Source organism: Mesoplodon mirus (genome assembly GCF_964341445.2).
Source record: "Mesoplodon mirus genome assembly, chromosome: 5".
NCBI classification, from domain to species: Eukaryota; Metazoa; Chordata; class Mammalia; order Artiodactyla; family Ziphiidae; genus Mesoplodon; species Mesoplodon mirus.
Genome location: NC_138980.1, coordinates 2,130,084 through 2,144,802, shown reverse-complemented (window position 1 = coordinate 2,144,802; position 14,719 = coordinate 2,130,084). Strand labels below are relative to the sequence as shown.

Genomic DNA, 14,719 nt, shown 5'->3' with positions numbered 1-14,719 from the left:
TACATGAAATACACAAAACACTTGAAAAACCCAAAATTTCAAAACTGAGGCAAGAAATAGTTTAATAATAAGAACAGCCTCACAAGGAAATTGAATCTGTAATTTAAAATCTTGCCATAGAGGGCCTCCCTGGTGGTGCAGTGGTTGAGAGTCCGCCTGCCGATGCAGGGGATGCGGGTTCGTGCCCCGGTCCGGGAGGATCCCATATGCCGCAGAGCGGCTGGACCCGTGAGCCATGGCTGCTGAGCCTGCGCGTCCGGAGCCTGTGCTCCGCAACGGGAGGGGCCACAACAGTGAGAGGCCCGCGTACGGCAAAAAAAAAAAAAAAAAAAAAAATCTTGCCATAGAGAAAACTGTGGTCCAAGTGGTTTCACTGATGAATTCTGCCAAATATATAGAGAGGAAATCATCACAACTGTATACCAACTCTTTCAAAGAATAGAACAAGAGTGAATGTTTTGCCCATTTAGTTCACAAGACCAATATAACTCCTATACCTAAACCTGATGAGGACATTACAAGGAAATACGTACATAACAATAACCTTCAGTAACATAGATATAGAGTTCCGTGAAAACATTAAGTCAAATCTAATAATATAAAAAAGAATATAATATCATGATTAAGTGATATTAATCCCAGGAAACTGAAGTTGGTTTAACATTTGAAAATTAATCACTGCAACTTATTTCATTGATAGAAAAACAAAAGGAAAACTGTATGATCATCACAAAAGATGCAAAAAAAGATTCTGATGAAATTCAGTACTCATTCATGTTAAAACCCCAGCAAGCTAGAAGGAAATTTCTTCAATCTGATAAAGGACATCTATAAAAGCATACATGTATGTATGCATAAAAAACGTACATGTAACAGTATGCCTCATGTTGAAAAAGTCAATGTCTTCTGTTTAAAATCAGAAACAAAGTTAAAAAAATTGGGCAGACTTCTAAAGTATCTGAATTTTGAAAGTATTCCCCAAATCTACACAGAGATCCAATGGCAAAGGGTAGAGCCTTGTCAGCACAAGGCCCTTAAACATAACCTCTGACTAATCAATAGCTGACCACTAAGCTATGCTGATGCAGGGACAACCACCAGGAACCAAGCCATGCTTAAAAATTAAAACATAAAAAGAAAACCAAAAATAAAAAAGCTGCACATGACAGTGGAAACACACTCCACAGAATTAGTTCAGGCAAGTTACTAAAATGAGTAAACAAATAAAAACAACCACCAACACCACCATCCTGTGGCAAGGAGGGAGATCAGAATCCAGAGTTGCAACAATGTATTATTTAAAATGCCAAGTTTTCTACAAAGAAGTATGAGATATGCAAGGAAACAGAAAAATGTGACTCATACACAGGAGTAGAAAAAAAAGTCAACAGAATCCATTTCTGAGAGCACTCATATACTGGACTTAAGAGGTGAAGATGTCAAAGAAGTAATTATAAATGTTCAAGAGTTAAAGAAAACCATGTTAAAAAGAGTAAAGAAAAGTATGGTGACAATGATTCATCAGAGACTATCAAATCACAGAGAGAAATTATATAAAAAAGAACCAAATGGAATTTCTCAAAATAAAACGATAGTAAGATACATCCTAGTTTAAACCACTGAAAGCCAAAGACAGAAAACTGTAAAAGCAGCAATAGAAAAATGATTTATCATGAATAAGGGAATCATAATAATATTAACGGTTGACCTCTATCATAAACCTTGAGCACCAGAAGGTAATGGGATGACAAAAGCCAAGTTCTGAGAGAAATAAAACTGCCAGTAGAGAATTCTACACCATAAAACTATCAGGGAAAATACATTACCAAACACATAAATGCTGAGAAACTTCACTGCTAGCAGGCCTGTTTCCTGAAAAAAAGACTAAAGGATGTTCCTTGGGCTGAAAAGAAATGACACCCCCAGAAGGAAACTCAAATCCACACAAAGAAACAAAAAGCACTGGTAATGAGGTCGTGCAGGTAACTAGAGAATATAAGTATTTTGTTTACTTTTCCTAACTGATTTAAAAGATAATTGCATAAAATAATAATTTTAAATTATACTGAGGCTTATAACATATAAAGATATAATATATATGACAAATAATGGCATAAAAGGGGGTTAGGAGTGTGACAACAGATGGTAACTCAAGTCCACAGGTAGAAATGATGTGTACTGAAAGCAGTATTTGGATTAGAATAAAATATTCTATATTTTTCTTTCTTCTCTTAATTTCTTTAAAATATACAACTGTACAAAGTAATAATTATAGTACTGTTTTATTGCGTTTAAAATATATATAGACGTACGATATATGACAATGGCACAAAGGTAGGGGAGGGAATGAAGCTATAATGGAGTACATTAAATTGGCATTAATCTGAAATAGAGCATAAGATGTACACTGTAATATCTAACATAACAATTAAGAAAATAATTTTTAAAATACTAATGAAATAATTTAAATAGTACACTAGAAAAAAATCTAATGCACACACAGAGGTGGTAAAGGAGAAACAGGAAGAAAAAAAGCTACAGACATATAGAAAACACATAGCAAAGTCACAGAAGTAAATTCAACCATACCAATAATTAGAATAAATGTAAATGAATAACATTCTAATCAAAAGTCAGAAGTTGTCACTCTGGATTTAAAAAAAAAATCAGACTACATGTTGTTTATAAGTGACACATTTTAAATTCAAAGATATAGACTGCAAATAAAAAGAGAAAAGGTACACCACGCAAACAGTGATCATAAGGGAGGTATAGAGTTATACTATTGTTATTAGACAAAATAAAAAAATTTTTTTAATTAATACAGATGAAAAGAGTCATTTTATAATGATAAAAGGGTCAATTCATTATGAAGAAACAATAATTATGAATATATACACACCTAACAATAGAATCACAAAATACATTATGAAAAAATTGACAGAATTGAAGGAGAAATAGACAATTCAACAATAATAGTTGGAGATTTCAATGCCCTACTCTCAAAATGGACTGAAAAAACCATCAAAGATACAGAACACTTGAACATTATCAACCAATTCCATCTAACTGGTATCTAAATAACGCTTCATCTGACAACACTGGGATGTACACTCTTCTCAAGTATAAATGGAGCATTCTCCCACATAGATGCTATGCTAGACCATGGGTCAGAAAACTTTTTATACAAAAGGCCAAACAATAAATATTTTAGGCTTTGAGGACCAACTGTCTCTGTTACAAATATTCAACTCTTCCATTAGACCAGGAAAACAACCACAAATGAATGGGCATGGCTGTGTCCCAATAAAACTTCATTTGTAAAAATAGGAGGTGGGATGAATTTAGTCCACTGTCATTTGCCAGCTCCTTGCTAAGTCATAAAACAGGTCTCAATAAATTTAAAAAGATTTAAATAATGCAAAGTGTCTTTGTTCCCTGACCATGGAATGAAATAGAAATCAACAGAACGGAATTTCAGAAGACCACAAATATTTGGAAATTAACCCACTTCCAAATAACCAATAGGTTAAAGAAAGAATCCTGAGGACAATTAGAAAATGGCCTGAGCTACATAAAAATAAAAATACTGCATACCAAAATTTATGGGATGCAGCTAAAACAGTAATTAGAGGGAAACTTATAACCATAAAACCTGTATTACAAAAGAAGATCTCAAATCAAAAACATAAGCTTTCACATTAAGAAACAAGAAAATAGAAGAGCAAATTAAAGAGGGGAGGAAATCAATGAGATGGAAAAGAGAAATATAAAAGAAAAATCTTTGAAAACAAAAATTAATTATTAGAAAATATCAACAAAATTGACAAACTTTTCAGTTGGACCAACCAAGAAGAAAGAACACAAAAATTACTAAAATCAGGACTTCCTTGGTGGTCCAGTAGGTAAGACTCCACGCTCCCAATGCAGAGGCCCCAGGTTCGACCCCTGGTTGGGGGACTAGATCCCACATGCATGCCACAACTAAGAGTTTACATGCCGCAGCTAAGAAGCCCTCATGCCACAACTAAAAGATCCCACACGCCACAGTGAAGATCCTGCGTGCCACAACTAAGACCCAGCACAGCCAAAATAAATAAATAAATAAATAATCTTTTAAAATATTACTAAAATTGGGAATGAAAGCAGAACATTAATACAGACCTTACATAAATGAAAAGGATTATAAAGGAAGCCACAAGCAACTTTACGCTACAACATTAGACAATTTAGATAACATTTAAAAATTCCTAGAACACCACAAACTACTAAACTGACTCAAGAAGAAAAGGAAAATTTGAATATACCTATTCAAGTAAAGAAATGAATTGGTAATTATATTCCACACACAAAAAAAAACTCAGGCCCAGTTGGCATCAGTGGTAAATTCTATTAAGATTTAAAGAAGAAATAATACCAATTCTTCACAAATTTCTCCAGAAACTACAGATGAGGGACAGTATTACCCAAACCAAAGTTAGATAAACACATCACAAGAAAGAGAACTACAGACCAATAAATCTTGTGACTACAGACACAAAATCCCCAACAAAGTTACCAAACCAAACCCAAAAGGACTATGTACCATGACCAAGTGGGACTTATCACAAGAACAAAAATATCTGAAATGTTTAGTTTCTGAAAATCAATTAATGTACTACACTGTATTAACAGAATCAAGGACAAAAACCACATGACCATCTCAATAGATGGTGAAAATGCATTTGATAAAACCCAATATTCATTCCTAATAAAAACACTAAATGAACCAGATATAGAAGTGAACTTCCTCAATCTGATATTAGAAACCTACAGGCAACATCAAACTTAATAGTGAAAGACAATGCTTTCTCCCCTAACACTGGGAACAAGTAAAGAATGTCTGCACTCACCACTTCCAGCCAACACTGTATCACAAACTCTAGATAGTACAATTAGGTAAGAAATAGAAATCAAAGGCATCAAGATTAGAAGCAAAAAAGTAAAACAATCTTTATTCACAGAAGACATGATTCTGCAGGTGGAAAATCCTACAGATCCACACAGAAGCCACTAGGACTGATAAACAAATTCAGAAAGTTGGCTGGATACAAGACAAGATCAATTGAAGGCCTTCCAATTCGAGGCCTAGATAGAGTAGATACGCTTCTCCCTGTTCTCCCCACTAAATACAGTTTAAAACCCTGGATATTATATATGAAACACACATAAGGTTATGGAGAGTGGAGAGAAAAAGTCAGGCTGGTAGGTCTCAGGACTTCCGAAACTTTGAGGAAGCGAGTTCTCTTTTTATTTACTATATTCTGAACTGAGTCCTGAAGAAGCCAGAAACCTGGATACACAGACACTAATTAAATAAATAAAAGCCTGCTCTCCCTACCCTATAGAAAAGGGGAAGCTGTCAAGACAGAGAACGTTTAGTCAATAACAGCTCTACTGCAGCCAAACTCCCCAGAAGGAAGTGCAGCCCACTCCCACCCCCACCAGCAAACACCACATGAGGAGCGTAGACATGGACCCTCTCCTACCTGCACTGAGGGGTACTCCTTCCTAACTGGCGTAGCATCAGAGAAGGCCATGTGAGGAGCCAGCAGTAATGAGGGAAACCTTACAGGTCAACATAGGCCAGGAGCAGGTAACAAGACAGCCCTCATTCTCCCAATCAGGGTGGTATTAGCAGAGACCTATGGGGAAACCTGACATTCCACTCCCAGTCAGTAGCAACAGGTGCCCTTTTCCATCTCAAGGCATAAACTAGGGCCAAGAGGAGAATCTGGACTCTCATCCCCACATGGCAGTAAGAAGAATCAGCGTCTTGCTCCCCAGGGCAATGTGTCAAAGGAAGATCTGCTAAAACAGAAGATAATGTCCAGAGTCCCATAAGATAATACCCTATACAATACAGAAAGAGAATAGATAGATTAGTGGTGACCTGGGCTAGGGTGAGAACAGAGAGTGACAGCAAATGGGCTTGAGGCAACTTTTGGGGGTGATGGATATGTCCTAAAATTGAACTATAGTGATGTTTGTCCAACTCTGTAAATTTACTAAAAATCATTTTTCATATAAAATGAGTGAATTTTGTGGTATGTAAATTAGAAAGCTGTTTTAAAATATCTACACAGACACAATGGAGTAAAAAAACATCTAAAATAGGGGGAAAAAAACATTAGTCACAAAGAAACAGTAAATTCTCTTTAGCAATAACATATGCAAAGAGGACAATGGAAAAACATCTTCAAAATGTTGAGCTAAATTTGGCTCAACTGTGAAGAGCCAAATTATCATTCAGAGTGTCAGTAAAATAAAGGCATTTTCCAACATATAAAGACTGAGACAATACTTACTCACAGACCCCAGTGAACACAGAATCAGACCAATTATTTCACCAAGTAGATTCCAGCAAACTGCGATCAAGTCTGCGTTACTAACGTGTCCTCGTTTCATTTAAAGAGACATGTGTGAACCTGTGTGCTTAACTGAACAGAACAGACTGCATTTTGGATTTGAACTCCACCTTATGCGGATAGAGCAGGAACCAAATTTTACTCTTGTACTGGGCAAAGGCAGATGGCTGACCACATGACTGCTGTGGCCACATTTCCAAGGTAAAATCTGGACACTCCAACAATAGATTTCCTAGTATCCTATGCAAAGTGCTTAGAAACCCAATAAAACGTAAATTGTAATTATATCTTCCAATCACAATTCTTGACAAACAACTGAGGTAATGGTTCTAAGACACCAAATAAATTCTTTTGTTTATTTTAGCTGTGCCTCTTTTCTTGGTTGACATACATAATACCAAAAAGTAGGAAGTGTCTAATCCAGAATTTTAATATATGTAAATAAGCTTTGTTTTCTAAAAATTCACTATGTAGTCCTTATTTTACCACAGAATGTGAGGAAGTGGTAAATATCTGATTAAAGAACGGCATGGCTGTTGAATGAGCATTAGGGAAGCAGGGCTCTTAACTCCCTCCCAAGAGGCAGCTGGAAATAAAGCCTCTGGATGCCAACCTCACTGACAAGACTTGCTCCAGTCACTGTGACGTTCTGCGCCACCCCTTGCTTCTGCTCTGTAACGTGGACTTTACCTGGTATTTGTCTGCAGACCATTCACCCAACATAGTTCTATTTAAAGTGTAAAAAATGGTCACAGGAACTGTCCAGGAACCCATGATATTATATAATTTAAGGTTTACAATCCTAGACATTACTCCTTGCTAAATTATTGGATTAAAAATGTCACAACATGCTCAAAGATGGAACAGTTTAAAGTTCAATAAGATACTAATTGCAATGGATTGAAACTCAAATATTTTTAAATCCAAGGATTCAAAAGGATATTAAAAATAATAATTGAACTTTTTTTTTTTTCCTTCGGCATACAGGCCTCTCACTGTTGTGGCCTCTCCCGTTGCGGAGCACAGGCTCCGGATGCGCAGGCTCAGCGGCCATGGCTTACGGGCCCAGCCACTCCGCGGCATGTGGGATCTTCCCGGACCGGGGCACGAACCCATGTCCCCTGCATCGGCAGGTGGACTCTCAACCACTGCGCCACCAGGAAAGCCCTAATTGAACATCTTTTGAGGATGATAAAGAACAAAGTCATTACCTTGAAAACTGCTAAATACAGAAAAAGAGCAAACCTCCATGAAATTTGCCCCAGAATGAAATGGTACATGAAGGGCGGCCATCTACTCATAAAGGCCATAGAGTTAGTGGCAGCAGGGAAGATGGTGAAATAGGAAGCTGCAGGAATCTGTCCCTCCAGCAAAAGGAAGGAACTGGCAGAACTGTCTGAAGCAACTATTTTGGAACTCTAGGTCAAGGAGAACATCGGCAGCATCCAGCAGTGAGTTTGATGGAGAGACCAATAAATTTCAGTCAACTTCTGCTTTCAAGCAGTAGCAGCTACCAACCCCCATCCCACAAATCCATAGCTGGAAGCTGTGGGACAGCCGCAAGTATTCTTAGTATGGCCTGTTGGAGCCAGGGGGGGCAATAAAGACTTTTCCTCCAAAAACTGGGACTGTGAGTCTGATTGGGGCTTCTGATTGCTGAGAGGCTGGCACAGAGTTTTCTACCACCATGAGCTGAAGTGGCTTCCCAGCCAGGAGGGAATTGAGAGAAACAAGACCTATTTACTTTTTCCGTCTTCAGAACTTCAGTGACCACACTTAACAAGGAATACACGCTTTGCAAAAATAATTTGGAAAAGTCACAAAAAGTCAGTTCCAACCCACAGCAAGCAAAACCCAGCAACCCCTGAGGCATAGGAGAATTAGATTTCCAGAGTATTATCAGTCAGCTTGGGCTGCCACAGACTGGGTAGCTTAAGCAACAAATATTTATTTCTTACAGTTCTGGAAGCTGAAAAGTCCAAAGTGTGCAGTCTCTACTAAGGCCTAGTAGCAGGACAAGAACTGTTTCTCAAAAGGAAAGTAGTTATCTGCAGAGGATAGCAGGGCTTTGCTCCAAAATCCTAAGGGCGAGCACTGTGATTCCCTATAGAGGTCTGCAAAAGGCTCCAAAGAGCACCCCTATCTGCCACTGACCCATCATACACCACTGGATCATATGGCCCAAGTGACAGTGCAGCTCTGTGGCAATCTGGATCTGTTTCAGAGCCTTCTCTTGCTCTAGGCCCTACTCAAAACCGGCAGCTTTCGAGTCACTTGGTAAATGTGCCAGAGTAACACACCCAAATGAGGAATATGTTGCTTCCAAAACACTAAGAAGCATTGTGCCTCTTTTCTGGTTGTAGGAAGAGCCAGATACAACAACTTAACCTTCACCATAGAAGAGATACTTCAATGAGCCATACACCATTGGACTTCTCAAAATTTCACTGAAGTAGAAGGCCCTTGAATTTCTGTCAGATTTCCCATCCTCTGATATGCAAACGTCTTATAAGTCTAGAGTAGTTGCTACTTCTTACTCAGTCCAATCAGCATTAATAGCTTGCTATCTTGTGGAAAAGAAAGGCATCAAGATCTTTGTGAACTAAATTATGACACAGGGCTGAAAAGCTGGTATACCCTTGAAGTAGGACAGTGAAGGTGTATTGCTGGCCTTGTCAGCTGATAGAAACTGCTTCTGGTGGTCTTTACTAACAGGGATGGAAAAAAGGCATTTACCAGATCAGGTGCTGCACACCAGGTACCAGAGGATGTGTTGATTTGCTCAAGCAGTAAAACTACAGCCGGAGTAGCAACTGCAGTTACAGTCACCACCTGGTTAAGTTTAAGATAAACCACTGTCCTGAAAGATCCATCGTTTTCCTGCACAAACAGGTGAGCTGAGTGGAGATGGCGTAGGACTCACTATCCATGCATCCTTCAAGTCCTCGAAGGTGGTGCTAATCTCTGTAATCCCTCCAGGAATGCAAAATTGCTTTTGGTATACTATTTTTCTAGGTAGAAGAAGTTCTAGTGACTTTTACTTGGTCTTTCCCACCAGAATCTCTCTCATTCCAGAGGTCAGGGAACCAGTGTGGGGATTCTGCCAGTTACTGAGTATGTCTATTCCAATTATATACTCCAGAACTAGGAAAAATTACCATAGGATGGGTTCAGGGGCCATCTCCCTGTGAGATGAACCTGAGCTAAAACTCTACTGATCACGACCTCCATAAGCCCCTAGGTGAGCCACAGTGATGTTTTGGGTCTCCTAGAATCAGTGTCAGTTTGGAGCCAGTGTCCAGTAGTCCCTGAAAAATCTGATTTCCTTTCCCCCAATGCACGGTCACCCTGGTAAAATGCCATATGTCTCTCTGGGGAAGGCTGGGAGAAAGATTAACAGTACAAAATTTGGTAGCACACTGGGGTCCTTCCACAAGGGACCCACCTTCCCCATCATTCAAGGGGTTCTGGGTGTGTAAACCGGTTCAAATCTAGAAATCAATTAAGGAGCCGTGACTTTTTTTTCTTTTTTAATTCAGGTTAGATGCTTGTTCATATGACCTAGAACTCTTCTGCTTAACAGATCAAGTAAGAATTGAGCACACTGCCCAACTATTTCTCTTCTAGGGGCACATGACCAATTAGCTAATGCCATAGGTCTCTGGGAGTCAGACTATTCTGATTGCTGCTTTGACTCTACTGTCCAAAGACAACCCCAATTGTCTTTGGTCATTAAGTGCTACCACTTAGCCCTGCCACCCCAGGATCCAATTATCCCTGCTGCATTTAAGGATCCCAGCTCAGTGGCAGCCACTTCCCACTGTAATTTCTGGCCTACAGAGAAGAGCAATCACACAGCTCAAGGATGCTGGGGCTCCCCTTAAAAATTTATTTCTCACAGTCATGGTAAAAAGTGTGTCTTCTTGGACCCTGCCAGGATGGGTGAGGAGATCTCACATAATAAATCTATGCTACCATTCCAATCTTCCTCAGTCTTGGATCCTTCCTCTGGAATATACCAAGGCAGTTCTGATATTTCAAACTCCATTTAGTGTAGGCCACCTTTTAGTCCACATCTCAGACAACCAACCAAACTGTTAGAGCCTTTCTAATTCCTCGAGACATGGTACCAAATCCAGGATCTCTGCTTAGTGGGTCCATTTCAGTAAAGTCAGCCCCATCCAACTTCATATTCCTCTCACCATCACCCCACACCCAAGATAACCATTCTCACACATACCCTCCGGATTTCTGCCTGTATAAATTGGAAAAATCATGCAGTTCTTTCAGAGTGCAGTGCACCTCTTCATGGGCCACACTTTATGCCTCATCTTCTGGGATGTGCTGAGACTTAACTCTAACAATATACCTGGAAGCAAAGGGGGGTGGTGAGGGTGGGTCTTGAAGGAAATCTGCACCGTCTTGCAAAGCAATTATCTCAGGGGAGGCCATTACAGCTTCCTCAGGCAAAGTGTGGTTAATCGCCTCAGATAGGGGAGGAAGGGCTGCTTCTACTGGCAAAGAAGACTCGTCAGAATTTAGGGGTTCTATTTTCTCAGTTTCATCAGGATCTTCCCATATGTCTACATTCCAATTTTCAGGATCCCATTTCTCCCCTATCAATACCCTCAGTTTAACAACAGACACCATGCAAAGTTGGGATTTCAATTTACATTGTAATTTAGTCACTCACAGGATGACGCTCCAGATCTGATTTTCAGAAATCTCAGTGCTGCAGCTACGGGAGCTAAGGTTTTCTTTCAAGGCAGATACAGAAATGTTCAGGTCATTATGGGGCACTCTGAACTCATCCTTTCCTTTCCACACTTTGTCCAGTAGAGTTAGAGCAGCCAGCCAATCTCATTACTCATTAGTTTGACAAAAATGCTATTAGGTATCAAATACATGGTCACTCAGAGCCTTTTTAAAATATTTGATTACGAGTATCCCATGACGATTATTTTACATATCACCATTGCCACATCATCAGTGCCTTCTATACCACTTGAAATAAGAGTTATTAGTCGCTTTAAATCTAATCAGATTAGAGATTCCAAAAACCTCAGAATTCAGAAAACTCACCTTTCACTCTCAGTACAGAAAGAGAAAGAGGGAGGGGACCAGGGAGATAGAAAGGAAGACAAGAGAGGGAAGGAGGGACGGAGGGGCAGAGAAACAGAGAGAGAGAAAGGAGAGACCACATTTTGTGAAGACTACTGAAAACACTAGAACTGCATAAATCTAGGACTGTCATGGGAAGAGAGACCAGATATTCTCGGACCACAGAGCACTGCTCTCAAACACTGCTCTCAAAAGACCACAGCCCTTTTCAGCAGAACCAAAAATTGCACAGTCCACCCAGGCCTTCCCATACAAGACATAACATACTAAGACAAGGCTATCCATAACAACCCAAGAGATAAGAGAATAGGGTGTCCATGAAACAATAATAGGCTGCTATTCAAAAGGAACATTGGAAAACAAAAAATAAGTCTTGGAAATTAAAAACATGATAACAGAAATAGAAGGTAGGAAGATAAAATTCAAGAAATAAAAGCAGAACAAAAGGATGAGGAGAAAGAAGAATGAGAACAATATTAGAAGATCAGTTCAGGAAGTGAGATAACAAAAAAAAGGGGGAGTTCCAAAAGGAACACATTTTAAAAACTGAGGGGGAAAAATTATCAAAGAAATAATACAGGAAATTTCCCCAGCTCTGATGGACAAATTAGAGAGCTCACTGAGGGCCTACCACAATCGGCTTGAAAGGACCCACGCCAAAGAGCATCATGAACCACAAGACCACTCCAGGAACACCAGTCAGCTGCTCTCTGGATAACTCACCACAGAGCTACATGGTATGGTGCCCTGCATGCACCCTTCCTGTTCAGGTTTTCATATTTTAACTCAATGTTTTTCCTATAGTATTATTTGGCATATTAAAAAAAAAACCTTATAGGGCTTCCCTGGTGGCGCAGTGGTTGAGAGTCCGCCTGCCGATGCAGGGGACACAGGTTCGTGCCCCGGTCTGGGAAGATCCCACATGCCGCGGAGCGGCTGGGCCCGTGAGCCATGGCCACTGAGCCTGTGGGTCCAGAACCTGTGCTCCGCATCGGGAGAGGCCACAACAGTGAGAGGCCTGCGTACCGCAAAAAAAAACGAAAAAAAAAAACCCTTATAAATGGTATCCTGCTGCACACATCTCTTTGCTACTTGCTTTGTTTTTTTAATACTGCTTTGGGGTTTATTCAAGCTGATATGTATAGATCTAACATATAACAGTTACCATGAAAGAATTAGTCTATTTTGTGACTAAAACATAGCTTATATACCCAATCCCCCTTGAGAAGCAACTGACTGCAATCGCTCGCTACCATCCACAATCCTGTAATGAAAGTTTATGTCCCCACATGCTGTGCACAAGTACCAATGTTTCCCTAAGATACACATCTGAAAGAGCAAGGTCACAGTCATGGGGTCTGTGCACCTCTGGCTTCACTAGGTATCGACAACTGCTCTCCTAAGTGGCTGAACCGTTTCATATTATTGACAAAAACATTAGAGTTCTTATCACCCCACATCTTAACCAACAGCTGGTGTTACCCAACTAATACATGTGTTGGTTTAATTTACCTTTCTCTAATCACTAGGGATGCTAAACTCCCTTTTCATTGGTCTTTTGGGATTTCTCATTTGTGAGACACTGTGGCAGAGACAACTAATGATCCCTAGTATCCATTTTCCTGTTCTTCCTTCCATAATGGAATACCTGAGTAATCTCTCACAACTACCCTGCTTCTTTGTTCCTAGGTGTAACTATGAGATTAAGTCCCACCAGTAGGATATGAGCAGAAGTAATATGTGCAACTTTGGGGTCACCTTCTTAAAGACAAGGCTGTGTTCCCTGGCTTCCCTCTTTGTTCCCTGTTCCCAATGGCTGCGAATGAGTGATACCAGCAACTTTTGATGTAGTGATGATGTCATGTGATAAGACAGGAGACCTTCTAGCCAACATGTAGCCGGAGGTGAAGGCCTAAAGCAGAGCTTTCTATCTGCTTGGGATACCTTCCTCTGGACCACTATATGGAGGTCTAGTTTATTTCAACCACAATATTTTTGGGTCTCTGTTATGGTAGCTTCTTAGCCTAAACTCCAGTCAACGGCCTTTACTAACTTTTCTGCTGAATTGCCTTTTTCTCATTTTGCCTTTAGCTAGCTGGGTATTAATCCTTTGTTGGGATATGGGTAGGTATCACAAATACTTTCTCCCAGCCTCAGGTTCATCCTTTCACTTTGTTGTTTGTCAAAAGAAGATTTACAAACCACCCAATTATTCTCCAAAAGGATTATACCAATTGTCATTCCTAATAAGCAGTGTATGAAAATGCTTATTCACTATCCTCAGTTGGTATTGTGTATTCTTACTTTTAATTGTTACTAATTTGATCATTAAAACCTAGATTTCCATTATTTTAGTGTGCATTTCTTTGATTTCCAGTGCAAATGAACATTCTTCTAAATCTCTGGTCTCTATGTCCTGTTATGTATTGAAGATATTTAATAGGTGTCTCAATTTCCTACAGGAATGTTGTGTTATTCTGCGAGGACTGACTGCTATAACAAACAACTCCCGAAATCTTAAGGGCCTAGCCCCAAGAGAGGATTATTTCTTGCTCACACTGTAGTCCAATTGAGGGCTGGGGTCAACGTTCTGCTCTGGGAAGCCATTTGAGGCCCTAAGCTCTGTCTAACTAATGCTTCTGTCCTAGGGCCTTCAAGTCCTGGAGGATTCCAGCAGGTAAAGGGGAAGACAGTACTAGAGATTGGGTAGCAGGGCTTTTAGAGACTAGGCCTGCAAGTGACCTACATCACTTCTGCCACAACTCAGTCATATAAACCCCAAACTGCAAGGGAGGGTGGAAAAATGTCTAGCCACGTTCCCATGAGGAAAACTCACAAAGGTCTGGTGATCTTACATCTCAACCACCATAAGCACCCTCTCTAAGAATAAGATGCAGGGCCCTGTTCCCTGTAGCTCTAGCATGATGACCTTTACCACATAGTGCTTAGAAATAGCAACAGGTGGTAACTGCAGAGTGGGGTCACTCAGAGGCAAGGGGTCTCACAAACAGCAGCCATGCAGCCCTGGTCTGAGACGGGGGGCCCACACTCAGGGCCCATCACTGAGAGGCTGCCACCTCATCCTGAGCTCTCAAGCAACCATTCCAGACATGGGGGAGAGGTTATTCCTACTAGACTCTAAGATCCCTGACTTACTTTATATGTCTTATAGTCAGTGCAGCGCTTCTCAA

At 40.0% G+C, this 14,719-nt stretch overlaps 1 protein-coding gene across 8 annotated transcripts in view; it reads right to left on the bottom strand.

The window, feature by feature from the left end:
- The window catches only part of SNAP47 (synaptosome associated protein 47), a 96,257-nt gene that overhangs the window by 69,506 nt on the left and 12,032 nt on the right, over positions 1–14,719 (bottom strand). The gene's annotated exons all lie outside the window — the stretch shown is intronic.